Source organism: Prionailurus bengalensis, chromosome B3, assembly GCF_016509475.1.
Source record: "Prionailurus bengalensis isolate Pbe53 chromosome B3, Fcat_Pben_1.1_paternal_pri, whole genome shotgun sequence".
NCBI classification, from domain to species: domain Eukaryota; kingdom Metazoa; phylum Chordata; class Mammalia; order Carnivora; family Felidae; genus Prionailurus; species Prionailurus bengalensis.
Window position 1 is genome coordinate 31,755,842 of NC_057355.1, and position 17,762 is coordinate 31,773,603.

At 57.9% G+C, this 17,762-nt stretch overlaps 2 long non-coding RNA genes across 3 annotated transcripts; one reads left to right on the forward strand and one right to left on the reverse strand.

Moving 5' to 3' along the window:
• Nucleotides 1-315: 315 nt before the first annotated feature.
• On the reverse strand, nt 316-15,771 carry LOC122468431. Of its 2 annotated transcripts, none has more exons than XR_006293240.1 (3): nt 7,878-13,222; nt 3,934-4,739; nt 316-1,108 (listed from the first exon to the last, which is right to left on the reverse strand). It is a non-coding gene; the product is annotated as an uncharacterized LOC122468431 (long non-coding RNA). The 2 variants fall into 2 exon arrangements; XR_006293241.1 differs by lacking the exon at nt 316-1,108 and adding an exon at nt 15,226-15,771 and having other exon boundaries at nt 4,637-4,739; nt 7,878-8,009.
• Nucleotides 2,062-6,838, forward strand: LOC122468430. The gene is made up of 3 exons (XR_006293239.1): nt 2,062-3,033; nt 4,617-4,746; nt 6,209-6,838. It is a non-coding gene; the product is annotated as an uncharacterized LOC122468430 (long non-coding RNA).
• Nucleotides 15,772-17,762: the final 1,991 nt, after the last annotated feature.

Here is a 17,762-nt window from a genome sequence, read left to right on the forward strand (position 1 = left end):
GCCCCTGGTGAAGGCGGGACGACGAGACCCCACTTTTCCACGGGAGAAAAGCCGAGGTGTGGTCCTTTGTGGAGACCTCACGGTTTGTGAGAGTTCGCACCCCAGGGCCCTCGCTAGCGTCGCCCGGCTAAGCGGGAGGCTGCGGCCCCTCATTACCCCCACCCCACGCCAGGGCCCGAAAGGCACGATGCCCCGCCCCTCCCGGGACGGCTCTGTGGGGGCGGGCCACCCGCCTTCCCGCCTCCAGGCCGCGCCCACTCCCCAATGAGGGCTGGGCACGCCCCTGATGCGAGGCGCCGTGCTTGCGGAGCCACCCCTCCCAGAGGCGCGGTGCTTCACCTCGCCTTCTGTCTCTGGCGTTCCCTTAAACTGACGGCGTGGCTCGAGGGGCTGCTTAATTCCCCCAATTCTATGTTAGATGCTCTCGCCCTCCCCATCCGAAGTCAACAACCGAAGCTAGGGGAAAACGGGAGGCTTGCTACGCTAACGCAGCCTCAAGAACGGCTCCCGGTCCCCTTCCAACCAAAGGCACCCGCCCCCCAATACAGAAATTCAGGAGGTGCTTCGATTGTGCTGTGGGTGACCGAGAGCCTTGCTGTCCCCATTCCCTTAGAATCCGGCCTCAGGGCTGGAGGCAATGAGTTGCCATTCTTGCCCGGCCCCCGTGCTTGGCCACAGGCCGCGGCCACACCAGCGTGGTTTCATCTGGGGTTTCATCCACTCACACGAGGTGAATGGACTCTGTGTCTCCTCCCCGCACCGCGTCGCGTTGCCCGCATTTTCCAAGGCTTCTGGAAGCCAGGACCGCGTGGGCAGCTGAGGGTGGAGGAGCTGAGAGGGGAACTCCCGTCTCCAGCCCTGCCCTGGGAGCCAGGTTCTTAAGGGTTAAGCCGGCCCATCTTCCCACCATCCCTTTCCATGTTAGGAACCCAGGAGCCCTGCCTCCCAGTAAGGAAAACGATCTCATTTTCTGAAATGGAACAGGAGCCATCTCCCAGCCCCTACTCCAAAATCTGCAGTTCAGTAGCTGTCCCTGCCTCAGATTCTACCATCAGAGCTTCATTTTTTTCATTAGGGCTTGTCTTTTTGTTCCTGAAAGAAATCACACCTAGAAGAAAAAGAGGCAGAGTATCAGGCACTTGGAAAAAAGATCTGACCTGAGGTGAAGTAAAGATAACTCTCCCACCCCCAACCCTCTCACCTCATCCCTCCAAGGCTGAGATTTTGGGAACTCGCCTGGGGAGCTCAAGCGAGTGGGTCGTCTCCAGGAGCCTTGCTCCATGCCTTTCCAGCAACCTTGTTCCACATCCTCTGACCTTCAAGGACCAGCCTCTCTCCCCAGGCCTCTACCCTTGTGCGCACCAAGTCTTTTTCCGTGTGGGCTGAGAACTGCAGCCTGGTTCAAAGGCCCCAGGGAAATGCCCCTGCCCTGTGCCGTGCTGCCAGGCACCTGACACCCCCAGCAACTCTTGCCCCTCTTGATGTCCCTTTTGCCCTGCTGGGCTCCTAGCTCAGCGTGCTGCCCCCTCCAGGCCCCAGCTCCTCTGAGCCCCTCCTTGTCCTGCCCACCCTGACTACCGCATCCATCTTTGTCTTCTCTGGGGCTGTTAATTCATCTTTGAGCCTCGGCTGTAGGGTCACCTGTCTGGAAAGCCTTCCTGGGTGCTCCAAGGGGGAGTCAGGCTCCCCTTCCCTGTGCTCCCACAGCACTGAGGGCCGTGCCTTCCGCGCCACAGGCTCTGCAAGTTCAACATCTGGTCTGTGCCACTCCCTACTCCGGCAGACCACGAGCCCTTCCACGACCAAGCCAGGTAGAGTTCGGGTTCTCAGGGGGCGCTGGGGGCTACCGTGGGGAGCGCCTGTTTTTAGTGGGAAGACAGAGCACCCAGCCGGAGGGGAGTTGTGGGTGCTCCCCAGGGCCTGGGAGAGCGGGGCGGTGGCCAGTCCTCATGGTCCATTTTTGAGAGGAAATGTGGAGAGACAGCTCCGGAGGGGCTGCAAGAATGTGGGTCTGGAGACGGGAGAGGAGAGCGGCAAGGTGTCTGAGGGGAGAGGGCTGGTGGGTGGTAGTGCCATCCTGAACAGGGGGCGGGTCTGGGAATGTGAGGAGTGAGCAAGTCACTTAGGGGGTGGGGGAGCTCAGCCCAGTGACGCTGTCCTCAGTGAGCACCTTCTCCCTGTGCCTGCACAGAGCTGGGGCAGGGTGCCTGGTGCCCAGGGGTGTGGGTAGAGAGACAGTGCTAGGATTCTGAAGCCCAAACCCTGGAGGTGAAGTGGGTGGGCATAAGGACAAGTGGAGTGTGCAGCCGCTATCAACCCCACGAGGCCCCTTAACCAAACTGGTGGGGCCTAGGGCTCAGGGCCCCCACCTTACAGCTGAGGCTATAGAAGCCAAAGAGGGCACTGAAGCAGTAATTTGGCTTAAGGGCTCTGACCCCCACATTAGAGCTAAACTACCATGTCCCCCAGATGTTCCCCTGTCCCCTACCATTTCCAGACTCCCACACTGGGAAGGGGAGCAGCAGGGGTGGGGGAGTGTGGGCCCAGTTCACAGTGGACTCCCTTCATGACCTTGGGGCAACGGGTGAGCCCTTCTGAGCTTCAGCTCCCCCTGCCCAAGATGGAGAGCGCCAGATGAGCTTGGTTGTTTAGCAAGTGGCCAGGCCGTGGTCAGCATCACAGCTCATAGAAGCTGTTGGAACGGAAAACTTCAGGGGGGCTGAGGCTGGTGTTTATTTGTAGTCTGAATCATCAGGGAAAAGTCGAGGCCAAGTGGTTGGGGTTGACAGGTTTAGGTGCGTGTTCAGCCCCGGGGCCTCAGTTTCCATGTCTGAAGAGGGGTCTCAGAAGCTGATGCTCTGGGAAGGCAGGACTGCCCCAACCCCAGGGCTTCCCATCTGTCCTGCTCTCAGGACCCACACTGAGGCAGAGCCCCGTGGACCTGATGCCTGGCCCCTTCTGCTCTCCCTGGCACTCCCGTCACTTCTGGCCACTGGACCGTGCCTGCTCACCAAGCCCCACTGAAGGGTGCAAGTGAGTGTGGGGAAGGTGGGCACAGCAGCCCCTGAGGCCCAAGCCGAGGCTGGGCTCCTCTTTCCTGGCAGGTGCTCAGACAGAGCCCTGGAGCAGGACTGGAGGCCGTCAGAGAAGGACCTGCGGGTATGGCTGGCAGAGCGCAGCTGGCAGCGTTGGCTGACCACCTGTGGACGGTGCTGGAGGCCCTATTGAGCGAGTACAGTCACCGCAGATGCAGGGATGCGAGCTGGGACTCTGCAGGGCCCTGTGTGAGCTCCTCACTCTGGGGCACAGAGTGAGGTTCCCGTCCTTCTCTCCCTGGTCTTCCTTGCTTATCTGCAGGCCCAGGGAGCACCCCTGAGCTAGAAAATCCTCTTCCCAGGCCGAGAGCTCTAGAATGCTCGGGGCTGGTTGCCCACATCTGGGGTCGGGTTCTCAGGAAGGCTTGTCAAGGTCTGGGGCATCCAAACGAAACAGGAATCGAGTCCCCAACAGAGCTTCTGTGAATAGTGTCATTTCTGTGATGGCGCCCCTGGAGGTGTGCAGTGCATTATCTGGTGTGGCTGGGGGCACTGGATTGGAGGCAAAGGAAGGGCCAGGGTTCCTGTGACACCCACCCACCCCCTGGCCAGAGAGTCAGAGGGAGGGAGGCAGGTGGTTTCAGCTCAGTGGATAGAAAAGTTTCCAAGGCCCACTTGCCCCTGGCAAAAGCTGCAATCCCCAGGGAGTGAGGAAGGTGAAGGCTCATGCAAGTTGAAGATTCTAGGGGAGGCCCCCAGAACCCCTGCCCCATGTGGGCAGCACCACACTGTGATGGCCTAGGCTCCTAAGCTTTTAGTCACCGGGGGTCTCAGCCCACAGCTGACCCTTCTAGAGCTGCCGCTCCCTACCATGCTGCGGGTGACCCTGGGGACCCACCTGTCTGCTCCTGCCTCCCACTCTCTAGCATTCCATGACAGCATCCCTACTCCTTTTGCTGGGGCTCCAAAGCCATCAGCAGCTAGTGTGGAGGAGTGCTGTCTCAGGTCCAGCTGGAGGTGGAGGGTTACGTGTCTGGAGCCTATAGTGGTAACAGCAGCCCCTCAGAGCTGTGGGGCACAGTCCCAGGTGTACAAGCCAGGACTCGGGTCTGTGCTGGGCTAGCAGCCGGGCCCTTGGTGGGGCTTATCACAGCGGTGGAGTCTGTGGGCCTTGTGCAGTCTGCCTGCTTTATCAAAATCTACAGACACTGCCATGCCTGGGGACAGGGATGGCCCTCTGCAGGGGCTCTGTGCTGCCTTCAGCCCTCCTGGCAACAGGTGGAAAGCTCCCTGGCCCACCTGGCGCAGGAGAGGCATCAGCTGCAGGGATCCCAGAGACAGGAGTGGAGGCCAGACCGGGACACACAAGACAGGTCAGGGTGCCCGGTTATGGGTGAAGGGCATGGTGGCAGAGGACGGGCAAGATCGTGCTACTGCAGACGGAAATGGAAAAAGCCCAGCCGTGTTTGGACCAGAGGAGCCAAGGGCCCCGTGGGCCAGAGCCCTTCTCTAAGTGGGTGCCTGGCAGGGCGCTGAACACCGGCCCTGCCTTCTACTTCATTCTTTGGTCTTCATTCTTAGAGCAGCAGCTGGCAGAGGAGGGCAGTGCGAAGATTTCAGTTCAGTTCCCTCCCCGTCAACATTTGGGAAGACCCTGCCATCACCCGGCCTCCTCCCCTCCGGGTCCAGATGGGAAAACAAAGCCTAGAAGGTAGGGAAGAACTTGTTCAGGCTCCAGTGTGGTCTGGAGGCTGTGAGGAGACCTCAGGATCCTGGACCGAATGTACCTGCAGGAGATGCTGGTGTCAGGCCTGCAGGGCCAGGAGCTGAGCTGCGATGGGGACAGGGCCCGGGCACTTTAGGGCCTGGATGACGTCTTGATGGGGGCAGCCGAGACCCCTGCCCAGGCTCAGGATATAGCCTTCCTGCAGGAGCAGCTGTTGATCCTTGGGTCAGGTGGCCCAAGACAGCTGGCAGGATCGCGCCCCCCGCCCCCCAGGGAATCCAGGGCACCAGCTGAGCCAGCCTGTGCCCACCTATACCAGGGGGGCAGAGAACCAGGGGATTCTAGGCCCTGACCTTGGGGATTCCAAAGTTGGATGAGGGGCCTAGGGACACCATGGAAAAGGGAATGCCCAGGAGGGACAGATTGGAGCAGGGCCTCCACACAACGCAACTCCAGCGTGCACCGTTCCCACTGTGGCCCCAGAAAGCGCCCTTTGGTGGTACGCAGCCTGCCTTAACCCGTCTGGTCCAGATTGAAAGCTTGGGGTTTGGAGAAGTCCCTTGGGGGCTGGGGAGGTCAGAGGAGGCCTCTTGGAAGAGTTGAGTCCCAGAGGATGAGGGAAAAAAGGGCTCTGGGAGAGGGTAAAGGCCTGGTGGCTAGCCTGAGCAGACCGATCCCAGCCAGGTGAGCCCCACAGTCCTGGTGGAGGCCGAGCCATGAGTGGGGGGAAGGGGGGTCTTCACAAGTGAACAGGAGACTCTCAGAAGAGCTGGGCAGAACCCCCGGTGACCAGTGGTCTGCTTAGAGCAGCCTAGAGGCTGGTCTCCACAGCCTCTAGGAGAGCACATACGGTGTCAGAGGGCCCCGTGTAGGCCCCGGGGGCAGAGTACCAGGGCTGCGTGCGGAGAGGGTGGTGTGGCGAGCAGCACTGGGGGTGCCCCCCGGAGGCCTGGCAAGTAGCCACTCAGGCCCACCCTCAGATCGTCTCACACTGGGTGAGATAGCCTGTGGGCAGGAGGCGGGCCAGCCTCTGTCCCCAAATCCTGAATCATGTGGCCAAATTCCCAGATTCCCTTCCCTGGGTATTAACACTCCTGGGTGTCCCATTCTGGCCCTTTTAGGGGAGCACGGGGGAATTCTTTCAGCTTCCACAAGTCCTGTCTCTGCCACGTATGGCCAAACCTTTCCTGCTGGCCCAGGGCCAGGCTGGGGGGAGGCAAGATGACCTTAGCTGCTGGGCTCAAGTCAGGATGCTTGGGAGTGGAAGTGCCCAGGGCAGAGGGCTCTGTGTGTGTAGGGGCCACAGAGGAGGCGTCTCTGCCCCAGTCCCCATCCCAGCCAGTAAGACACCGTGAGGACGTCCATGCAACTTGGAAAGAAACCATTGAAAATGGGTTGGGGGCGATCTGGGGCCCATACTGTGTCCATTTCTACTAGCACACTCTAGGTCCAGGAGGTGCCAGTGCCCCTAAGGAAAGAGCTAGAAAAGGAAGAATCACATCCCAGGCTTCAAGAGAAGGTGGCTGAGTGCTGGGAGGCACGCTGGCACCAGGTGGTAGTTGCCCTGAAATTTAAAGAACTGCAGAGACCCCAGACAGAGACCGAGGCCTGGTCTCCCCAGGTGGGTGACCACCTTCCTCTCCCTCCCCACGTGCCCCCTCTCCTCGTTCTCTTCCCCACTGCCCAGTCTTTCCTACTGCGAGCCATTTAGTGTCTTTCTGCTCTTAAGCTGCCCACTAGCTTTATCCTACACTTCCTTCCCTTCTCCTGCTTTCCTCATTACGCTCCACCCACCCACCCATCCATCCTTCTTTTCATCCCCCGCCCCGTTCATCCAGCATACCTTCCCTGAACATCTACTACATGTCTGGCCCTCTTCTGTGTGCAGGAGAACCAAAGTCAGATCAGACCACCCCTCGTCCCCAAAAGCTTATGGTTTGGGGCCACACAGTCATCAAGTGGGCAATTACAATTTAATACGTCTGATGAGGAGAGGGGCACCTTGGTGGCTTAGTCGGTTGAGCATCTCATTCTTGGTTTCGGCTCAGGTCATGATCATGGTTTGTGGGTTCAAGCCCCACGTCAGGCTCTATGCTAACAGCACGGAGCCTGCTTGGGATTCTCTCTCTCTCTCTCTCTCTCTCTCTGCCTCTCCCCTGCTTGCTCTCTCTCTTCCTCTCTCAAAAATAAATACATCAACATTTAAAAATATATGTCTGGGGCGCCTGGGTGGCTCAATTGGTTAAGCGTCCAACTTTGGCTCAGGTCATGATCTCGCAGTCCGTGAGTTTGAGCCCCGCGTCGGGCTCTGTGTTGACAGCTCAGAGCCTGGAGGCGGCTTAAGATTCTGTGTCTCCCTCTGTCTTTAACCCTCCCCCACTCACGCTCTGTCTCTCTCTCTCTCTCTCTCTCTCTCTCTCTCTCAAAAATAAACATTAAAAAAATTTTTTTAGGGGCACCTGGGTGGCTCAGTCGGTTGAGCATCCGACTTCGGCTCAGGTCGTGATCTCATGGTTTGTGAGTTCGAGCCCCTCATTGGGCTCTGTGCTGACAGCGTGGAGCCTGGAACCTGCTTCAGATTCTGTGTCTCCCTCTCTCTCTGCCCCTCCCCTGCTCACACTCTGTCTTTCTCTCTCAAAAATAAACATTAAAAAAACATTAAAAAATATATACGCCTGATGAGGGGAAAGGCATTGTAGGAGTTGGGGAGGGGGGCAGCGGATAGGTAAATCCTCCCAATTGAAGGGGTTTCTGAGCTTCTGAAGCATCCCTGAAGGATGAACTGGGCATCCTCAGTGAAAGAATGAAGGGCACTTCAGCAAGAGAGAGGGGCACATGCAGAGGCCCAGAGAGGACAGATGTGGAGGTGGCAGAGTGAGAACAGTCCCTGACCCAGATGAGGAGTAGAGAGGACAAGGGGGTGAATGGTGGGACGGGGGCCAGGGCAAGGGCTTGGGTGTCCCGGGCCGTGTCCACCAGACTTTGAGTCCAGTTTGGTGACGGCCTCCTCCCAGCCAGTGTCCTCCCTTAGTGTCTAGGGCAAACGTGTACATGCACAAGCAGATAGACTGGTGGACACTCCCTTCCCCCCACCAGGATACACGTGAGACACTCACCCAGAGACACGCACATGTTCCCAGATGTGCGCACACGGACACAGAGTCAGCAAGGAGGCAGCCTGGAGGCCCGGGGATGTGGAGCTGCAGGGACCCAGGAGGGGGGTCCTGCTGTGCCGCAGTGGGGCTCGTCTGCGTGAGATGAAGGAGTGTGAGAGTGGGTCTCAGCAGCAGTGCTTAGCTGGCCTTGAGCCTCACGAAAGGTGGAGTTGGTCTAAATCGGTGTCTCAAACTGGGGCCCAGAGCTTTGCTCCGAGAGGGCTGTTAGCTCCTCAAGGAAGCAGATTTGCAGTGATTGTCTGCAACTGCACATTTGTACAGAAAGAAATCTCAGTTTTTGTCTGTTTATCAACCCAGACCCCTGTGGGTTGGAAGTTGTCTCCTCAGGGCCTGGAGAGACACTACTCTTTATGGGGTGTGCACCCCAGTCAGGACGGGGGCCTGCGGGCGGACAACGCTGGCGAGAAAGCGTGGTGACTGAGGGCTGGGACCTCTGGGCAGATTCAGGTGCCGGGAAGGAAGTGGTGCGGAGCGAGCCCTGCGAAAGCAACATGCAAATGACCCGTAAACCAGTGTCAGTTTGGGCCCCAACCGGAGGGCCTTCCAGTCCTTTGCTTCTCGGGGACTGCCCAGGCCATTTCTCTCTCCCCAGTCCCCAGGGAGGCCCGGCCTGGACTCACCTTCTGTGAGCAAGTGGTGCCCCAGGCCCTGCGCCTGTCCAGGGAGGGTGATCTAGAATTCCACCCTGGGCCATGGGCAGGGGTCCTCTGGGGAGCAGGGCCTGAGGCTCTCAGGGAAACCGGGCAACATCTGGCTGGCAGGAGGGTGCGAGGGGCTCCCGGGGCCTCCGGCGCTCTCCACCTACAGTCTCATCCCCAATCTCAAGCTCCTTCCACCCTGACCCTCTCCCGGTCTCTATCTCAGTCTCTCTTCCTCTGCGCCAGCCCAGGATTCTGTGCTCTGCACTGTCCCCAGATCAGTGGTTAAGACCGTGGGCCCCAGAGCCCGAGTACTGGGCTCCAATCCTGCCTCCGCAGTGTACTTGCTACGTGACCTCAGGCAAGTTACTCTACCTCTCTGGGCCTCATCTGTAAGGAAGAAACCCCCAAACCAAGAACAGTTACGGTTCTCCCCCATCCGCTAAGAGGGGTAAACTGAACACGCATGTAGAAGGCTCAGAGCAGTGTCGGCATGCAGCCAGGAAATGTTCGCTCCTGTTGCTACGCACTTCACGCTGCTTGCTGGCGTGGCCGCTTGGAGGCGAAAATCCCCTTTTCCAACCGGGGATCCACTGGGGCTCCATGTCACTCGCCCTCTGGCAGTCTGCCAGGGCTGCCAGAACAAAGTACCGCAAACCAGGGGGCTTCGGCAGCAGATACTTCCTGTCTCACGGCTCTGGAGGCTGGAAGTCTGAGCTCCAGGTGCCGCAGGGGTGGGTCCCCCTGAGGGGGGGATTCTGTTCCTGCCTCTCCCCGGGCTTCTGGTGGCTGCTGGCAGTCCCCGATGTTCCTTGGCTTGCGGATGCATCACCCCAGCCTCTGCCTCCACGTGCACAGGGTGCTCTCCCTGTGCACGTGTTTGTGTCCAAATTTCCCTTTTGTAAGAACACCAGCCAGATGAGATCAGAGCTCTCTCCAATTACCTCTGTAAAGACCTTATCACATTCTGGCGTACTAGGGGTTAGAACACAAACATAGCTTATACCTCCCAATTTGCATCCTGCTACCTTCCTGTCAGGTGGGTTGGGTAGGACTTGGGATCTCGGGGACCCAGCTGTTCCGTCTTCTCTTTCCCCTCATTTAGCCCCAAGGCCCTGACACGGCTGCAGAAAGGCTGGAGGGGCCACAGGAGGGGCCGCTGTGAGGAGGGGTGGGCACTGTTTAGTGAGCCCCCAGGCAGCCTGTCCGCATCCGGGTGGGAGAGGCAGGCGAGGGGCCAGGATGGAGATCACACAAAAGCGCGTGTGAGTGTTCGTGGGCATGAGAAGATGGGGTGAGGGCCGCCCTCTGTCTGGCCGGCGACAGAGCAAGATGCAGACTCTGGAGAAGGAAAACAGCCAGGTGGCTGCCAGGATGTAGAAGTGGCAGGTGGCGAGGAGCTGGAGGCTGCCCGAGGCTGGGGCAGCCCTGGGGCTGCCCACCTGGGATCGGGGCCCCCAAGGAGCCCTTCCTGATGACCCTAGAGTCTTTCCCAAACCCGAGATCAGGGACCTGGTGCAAAAGAGTGGGAGGCCCAGGCTCTGCCAGTTACCAGCCACTTCCCCTCAAGAGGTCTCAGCTTCCCTGTCCCAAAGAGTCCCAAACTCCCTGCCCTGGCCCCTGTCGTACCCAGGGGCTCAGGGGCGGGGCTGTGGGGCCCTGGGCAGCCCATCTGTCCACAAGTGGACAAGAGCCTTGCACTCCTGGCTGAGCTGGATGCCAGGGAGCTCTAGGACTTTGGGCGCAGCTGACACCAGAACCCGCAGGTCCAGGTGCCCTCGGGTCAGCGAGGCCTGGGCCTGCTCACACCCCAGAACAAGGATGAGAACCTAGACAGTTCAGCCAGCCTAGAAGGGAGGCCAGCAGTCCCAGAGTCCTAGCCGCCCACCCTCTTCCCCCAGCAGGGTCCCCAGGCAAGCTCTCGGAGTCTGCACGTGGAGGGTGGGCTCCCCACCCTGTGGAAGTCTGGGGACCAGATTGCCACCTACTGAGTGGGCACCAGTCAAGCCCACTCCCTCGGCCTCCAGACACAGCCTGTGGGGAAGGCCACTCTGGAATCTTCCCTGGGCCTCTCAGGCAGCTGGGTTCCAAAGGACACAGATGGGATGATGGCCTGGTGGCCCTTGCTGTTTTGGCTCAGGTCTCCATCTGTACACTGGGAGTGGTGTTGGCAGTACTCAGGGGTTCTGATCCTCATTGGTCCTATGACCCTGTTCGGTGTACCCACTGGGTTACTGTCCCTGGGTCGCACTCTCTCCAGCTTTTAAGAACTAGGTCGATGCCCCAGCCGAGTGGCCCATTCGCCTTGGTTGGGCTAATGATGTTAGAATGGGGGTGGGGATGAAGGTACAGGTCTTGCTGTCCCCACCAGGCCCCAGGAGCTGCCAGAGCCAAGGACGACAGAGGAGCCAGAGGAGTGTCGAGCATGGGCTCCACCAGAGGCGGAGGGGAGAGCTCACGGGCAGGCAGGGCAGGAGCTGCTCCAGCTCCCACAGGAGGTGAGAGCTAGCTTGGGGTGCTGGCTGCCCTCCCTCAGATCAAGGTGGGGCCAGGGCTAGAGACGGGGCCTCCCAAGCAGAGGACAAGGCTCTGATCCCACACTGGGCCCTTGTGACCAGGGGTGGGAGTTGCTGAGACCAAGGGCCCCCAGGGAGGTGAAGGTGGGGAGGGGAGGTGCCTAACTTGTTGGAGCCCGTGAGTCAGGATCAGGGTGTTTTCACTGAGGGCCAAGAGCAGAGCCTAGACCCACTCTAGGCTGGAGCCCCAGGTGGCCCTGACCTTGTACTATTGCAGGGTGGCCCTGGGAGGAGCCCAGGCACACAGGGCAGGCTCACCAATCAATGCAAAGCAAGTGCACAGGGATCCCATGCAGGGAGACAGGGGACGATCTGGAGATGTAAAGGGTTTGGAGACCTGGCCTGCCCTCAGGGAGCCCTTGGGCTGAGCAGCGTAGCCCCATAGGGAGCACTGAGGGAGTATCACCCATTCATATTTTTGTATTCAGGGGAATTTGTAGTCACCTGTACGGTGTGGAGAGGCAGAGACTGTCCTGCTCCCTCCTCCAAGTGCTGTTCTACCTGCCTGTCCCTGCCTGACAGCTATTATGCCCCTTGTTTGGGTCAAGGCAGAGTCCCAGGCAGGCCCCCGCGAGAACCAGGGTGGGCGATGTCCTGAAGCACCAGATCAGGGTAGGAGCCAGTGACTGACTCCCTCTCAGACTCTCTCCCCATTCCCAGACTTCCCTGAAGGAGGCAGGCTTGGAGCTGGCCCAGAGGCGAGCTGGGCTCCAGAAAATCCGGGACCCAGAGCTGGAGGCTCACCAGCCGGCCCCGGAGGTTCCCAGAACCAGGTGCTCAGCATCCCTCCGCCTCTGTGCCTCTGCCAGGCCTGCATGCCCCGGTGGGGGGGGGGGGGGCACGGTCCCCTGTGCCCAGTCCCCAGTGCCACTGACCTGCCCTCCCCGGACTCAGTCAAATCCCTCCCAACCTCGCACTGCCCCCAGGAGGGCCCGGGCCCTACAATGTGCTCACTGTCTTTCTGCCTTCCTCCCCATGGTGGCAGAGAGGCTTGCTGAGAAGCTGAGGCTGGAAGCAGCTGAGGGCTCTGAGCAGGAGCTGGCGGAAAAGTGAGGACCATGGAGTGAGGGGCACCCAGATCTGAGGGGCTCTGTGGGGAGAAACCACCTTCCTTCACAGAGACCCTCACAGCTCTTCCCCTTCCCGTGAGGATTTGGGGGTAGATGGGAGAGGGCATTTAGGGACATGCTAAGAGAATCCCAGGGGGGACACTGCCAGGCCTGGAACTTGATGTATCTCCTGGTCTGCCTTATTCTCTCGGAGGAACGGAACACGGGGAAGAAGCAGGAGGGGGCATGGCTGGGTGGGCTCTGGAGGCACAGGGATTAGGACCTCTGGGTTCCTGGGCCTGGGGTCATGCATGGAAGGAGAGTGGCCTTCTTATGCTCAAGTCACCTCCACCACTGACCAGCTCAGCGAGCGTGAGCAAGTCTGCCTTCTCTGGGCCTCAGTTTGCTCTTCTGTAAAAGGGGGATACTGCCTATCGTACCTATCTCAAAGGATGATGTGAGGATTACACGAGACAGTGCGCCTGGCCGGTGGCCCTGAGTTTCCCTATACCTGGGGTCCAGTTAGAGTGAGTCGGCACTAAAGTCATAAAACCATGGAGGTGGGCCCAAGACCACCTGCCTATAGGGCTTTAGTCACAAAGTCTATTTGTCCGGTATTCTATCAATGAGGCATTATTTGCACTTAATACATTCAGGAGACAAAGTGGGCTGCCAGTGATGGACAATATAGCACGTCCCACGGCCTGGAACAGCTCCTGCTTTAGGCTTAAATACCATTTCACCTTGACGCGGGTCCTCATCTTTATGACCCTGTGTGGAGGAGCTTGATGGGGTGCGGACTTCTATCTTTTGCCTGAACTTCTCTCTGGGGACCCCTAGAGAATGGGGTCACATCTGCCAGTGGGACCTGGGAGACTCCAAGAGTTCCGACCCTCAGGCTGAGAACTGTGTCCCCAGGGAGAGGAGCTGGTGTAGCTCTGAGCATCGAGGGCTCTAGCACTGGGAGGGCGGGAGCCTCCAGCCATCTCTCAACCCCTGAAGGTGACACCTGGGGACTCCCTAGAGGAACAGGCAGAGTAACCCCTGCCTCCCTGTGTGACCCAGACCCTGTTTCTCTCTCTGCCTTTGTTTCCCCATCTGCAAGCCACAGTAGAGGGGAGACAGAGGCCCACAAGGTCCTTCCAGCGTGGGCCTTTGGCGATTCTGAATGGATTCCTCAGCTGGCCTCCCTTTCCCTGGATAGAACCGGAACTACTCCATACCTGGTTACCTGCCCTGCCTCTCTGCCCTCTGTGGGGTCAGCTTCTGCTTCATTTGTCCCCAGGTGTCAGCCATAGCCCAAGAACCATGGAGGAGAGGAGCATCTGAGAAACGTTGGCACTTGGGGCAGTGCCCTAGCTGGAGGAGAAAGGTGTTGTGCCCACTGAGGCCCAGAGCCACCAGGGTCCAGGTTTATAGCCTCACTCTGCTGCACAAGAGACCGAGGTCAGCCCTTTGCCCCCAGTGAGCTGACAGCAGACTGTCAGGCTTCAAGAACCAAGGGTGGGCAAGGACTCCCTGGGGAGAGTGGAGCACCCCCCCCCTCCCCGGCTAGGGTTTCTGTCAGGCCTGAGGCAGGGGACCTGTCATAGGTGGCTGCAGTCAGAAGCCTCCCTGTCCCCTGCCTGAAATAGGGCCTGAAATGCCCACGTCAGTACAAGGTTCTTGACTCTTAGTGGATGAGACCACCTGCCCTTTCCCAGGGTGACCCTGTGGCTAGAAGTAGAGCTGGGCAGAGAGTGCCCAGTGGGGTGCTAAGGTCCTTGTGGGGCTTGGTTGGTCCATTCACTGCCCCGTCCCAGCAGAATGATGACCACAAACCTTCTGTCTTACTGGTGGAGGCCTTGGGTATTGGGCTTTAGACTTTTCAAAGTGAGTTCTGATACCTTTGTGCCTCACATCACTCTATAGTCCCCATTTCACAGGGAACTTGCCCAGACAAGGCAGTAATGTGCCCAAAGTCACACAGCAAAATGGCAGCTAAGCCCCCTGGTCCCTTAACCTGTTCCAGAAAGGTCGTTTCTCGTTTCTGAGCTTGATACAATGGCCATCAAAGATGGCCAGAGGCAAGGCTGGCTTAGAGTTGTCCCCCTTGAGGTTATCTGGCCATTTTTCTCCTTCTGAACTTCCCTCCCCACCCTGCTGTGTACTTCCTTCCCCTACAGAGCTCCGTCAGCTGGGCCACGTGCTTCCAGAACCTCCCTCAACTCTGTCACTGAACATTCCCTCCATCTAACTGACTTAAGCAGAGTTTGGCAGAGGAGGACCCTGGCAGGATGGAAGGACAGAACAGCTCTCAGATTGTTTCTCCAGCATCATCTCCTGCAAAATGTTCTCTGCCCTCCCTGCCATTCACACAGCTGCTGTGGGAGCTACAGAGTTCCCAGCTGATGGGTCCAGCACTGGGTCCTGAGCCCAACAGAGCCAGTGGCCCTGTCCTGATCACTGGACTTGAGACAAAATCGTAGTCTCTCGGGGCTGAAGACTGGACACAGAAAACTTGGGAACTGTTAACTTCCCTGTTTTTCATGGTGTCAAAAGCTGGATTTCAGTGAGGGCAAATGGAGCCGACAGGTCCCAGGACGTGGAATTGGGATGGAGACACTTTAGCTCATCCCAGGAGGTCTCTTGTATGGAGAAGACATAAACTTGACCTTTAGGATGGTCATCTCACGTTGCTCTGTGACCTGGGCAGCATGGTGAGCTGGTCTTCAGAAGGAAAGGAGTACCTTCCAAGGGCAGCACTTGCCAAGGCCAGTCCCACACCCCGCTGTCCTTGGGCTCCCCCAGACTCCGAAAATAAATTCTTCTCCTTTCTGCTCACATGAGATGAGTGGTTTGGGACCCCTGCCAGGGCGCATCCCCAGTGCGCTCCAAACCAGGGCGCTGCCCTCCCCGGAGGGCCCTCCCTTCAGGCCGGGCACCCACCCTCCAGCCGCTCACTCCCTCAGGCCGGCTCCTGTTTGCTTCCTGGCACAGATGGCGTCCCCCCCACCCCCCACCCCCCCCTCCAGAGAGACGGTACCTCTCTGCCTCCAAGCGCAGCAAGGTCCCCACTCGTCCCGGTCCTGCTTTTCTGGTCGGTTCCTTCTTCCTTTCCCTCCAGTGGTGATTCCGACCTCTCAGAAGCCGCAAGCCACCAACTCCCCTTTTCAGGGCGGAGACTCCCAGGAGAAGGTGCAGGAGGCGTCCGGGCTTCCCTCCCGCGCCCCGCCCCCTCCCCCCCATTGGCTATACGGAGGGCACGTGGCCAGTCCTGGCCAATGAGGTGGGGGGAGGTTGCGGCGTGGCGCGGAGCCGGGAAGGCTGGTCCAGGAGAATCTTGGAGCCTCTCAGGACTGTCAGGTGACTCCCGACTGCACAGCAAGGGGGACATGGGCGGAACGGAGACTTCGGACGACCAGACACCCCCTCCAACTTCTGCTTCCTTCTGTCACCGGGCTGGGTCGCCCCTGCCCCTCACTGAAGGGAGGCACATGCAGGAGAGTTTAGGGCAGCTGATTGGAGTCCATTCCCAGCCCTGCCATTCACTAGATATGTGACCTGGAGCACATTTCTGCTTTTCAGTTTTTGCATCTGTAAAATGAACGAAGTTACTGCCTCATAGGGGTGTAGGTGGAGTGGAAATAAGCGTGTATAGAATGCTTAGTACTTGCTGGGAGGGCAGACTCTGGACTCCGTAGCTACCGAATTAGAACCCCTACAGCTCTTCTCACTAGCTATAAGAACTCAGGCTAGTTACTCAACTTCTCTGTTCCTCGGTTTCCTCATCTGTAAAATGGGAATCATAGTCCCATCTCATATGTGTAGAGAATCCAAGGAATTAACACAGAGAACTTAAAACAGCACCTGGCCCACACCAGTATTCAGAAATCGATAGTTTCATAGCTAAGTGCTGTCAGGTCTCCTGGAGCACACGTGCAGTTCCTCTGGGGTACAAACCTAGGAGAATTGCATGTGCCACTTGGTAATGCCCAAGTGTTTTCCAAAGTGGTTAGACTAATTTACATTCCCCTAGCAGTCTCCAAGAGTTCCCATTGCTCCCCATCCTTGCCAAGACCTGGTATTGTAAGACCAAAGTGTGTGCCAATCTGATGGTGTGGAATGGTTTTCTGTGCATTTCCCTGGCCCCAGCAAGTTCCAGCCATTCGTATTTCCTCTTCTGCAAAACAGCTGTTCATGACTTGGCCCCCTCTTTCAACCCCCCCCCTTTTGCTTTTAACAATAAGCATTAACACACACACACACACACACACACACACACACACTGGCTGTTAGTTTTATGTTGCAAGTATCATCTATTTTTTTAAGTTTATTTATTTAGAGAGAGAAAGCACAAGCAGGGGAGGGGCAGAGAGAGAGGGAGAGAGAACCCAAAGCAGGCTCCGTGCCATCAGTGCAGAGTCCAACACAGGGCTCAAACTCACTAACCATGAGATCATGACCTGAGCCAAAGTCAAGAGTTGGATGCATAACCAATTGAGCCATCCAGGGGACTCTCCCAGTGTGTCTTTCTAAATACCAGTATCTTCTTTTTTTTTTTTTTTTTTCCTGTTCATTTATTTTGAGTGAGAGAATGTGAGAACGTGAGCGGGGGAGGGGCAGAGAGAGAGAGAGAGAGAGAGAGAGAGAGAATCCCAAGCAGGCTCCAAGCTGTCAGCACACAGCCCAATGCAGGGCTCGATCTCACCAACCCGTGTGATCATGACCTGAGCCGAAATCAAGAGTTCGAAGCTTAACCAACTGAGCCACCCAGGTGCCCCCAAAACCTGTATCTACCTATTTTGAGGGGGAAGGGGCAGAGAGGGGGAGAGAGAATCCCAAGCAGGCTTCACACTGTCAGCACACAGCCGGATGTGGGGCTCAAACTCACGAACCTGTGAGATGATGACCTGAGCTGAAATCGAGTCAGATGCTTAACTGACTGAGCCACCCAGGTATCCCAAAATACCAGGATCTTTTGATAAACTCTTTTGGAGGGTCTAGTTGGAGAAATCCTTCCCTTTCTCGAGGTCTTGGAAGATATTCTCCTATAGGTCTTGTTAAACTGAAACGGGAAGGAATTGCAGCGGCCTGGTGCCTTGTTCTTCCTAGATTCTCCACCTCCGTCAGGAGCTTTTCTCCTCGCACCACCCCCTGCAGTCACGATGCACCATTTCCGCCTCAGAGGTCTCTAGACCCTGCTTCTCCTCACCTCCCCGACACCCTCGTGGGCCTCCTGCTGCGTCACAGGAAGCTGGGAGGTGTGATACCAACTACTGGTTACCAGTTATTAAAGTACTAAGGGCTAGCGGTGCCTGGCTGGCTTTGTCAGTGGAGCATGTGACTCTTCATCTCCGGATTGGGGGGTTTGAGCCCCACGTTGGGTGTAGAGAATACTTTAAAAAATTACTAAAGGACTGGTCATTTCTTTCAAAAGGTGTTTAGAGACCAGTGAGAGGCTCAAGCCTGTCCCAAGGTCACTCTCGTTTGCTAGCACTTCAGAATGGCAAAGGGGTCTGCATTTGCCTGCCTCCGAGGACTGCACAGACTGGGGAGGGGCGCTGTTGTTGTGGAGGAGGG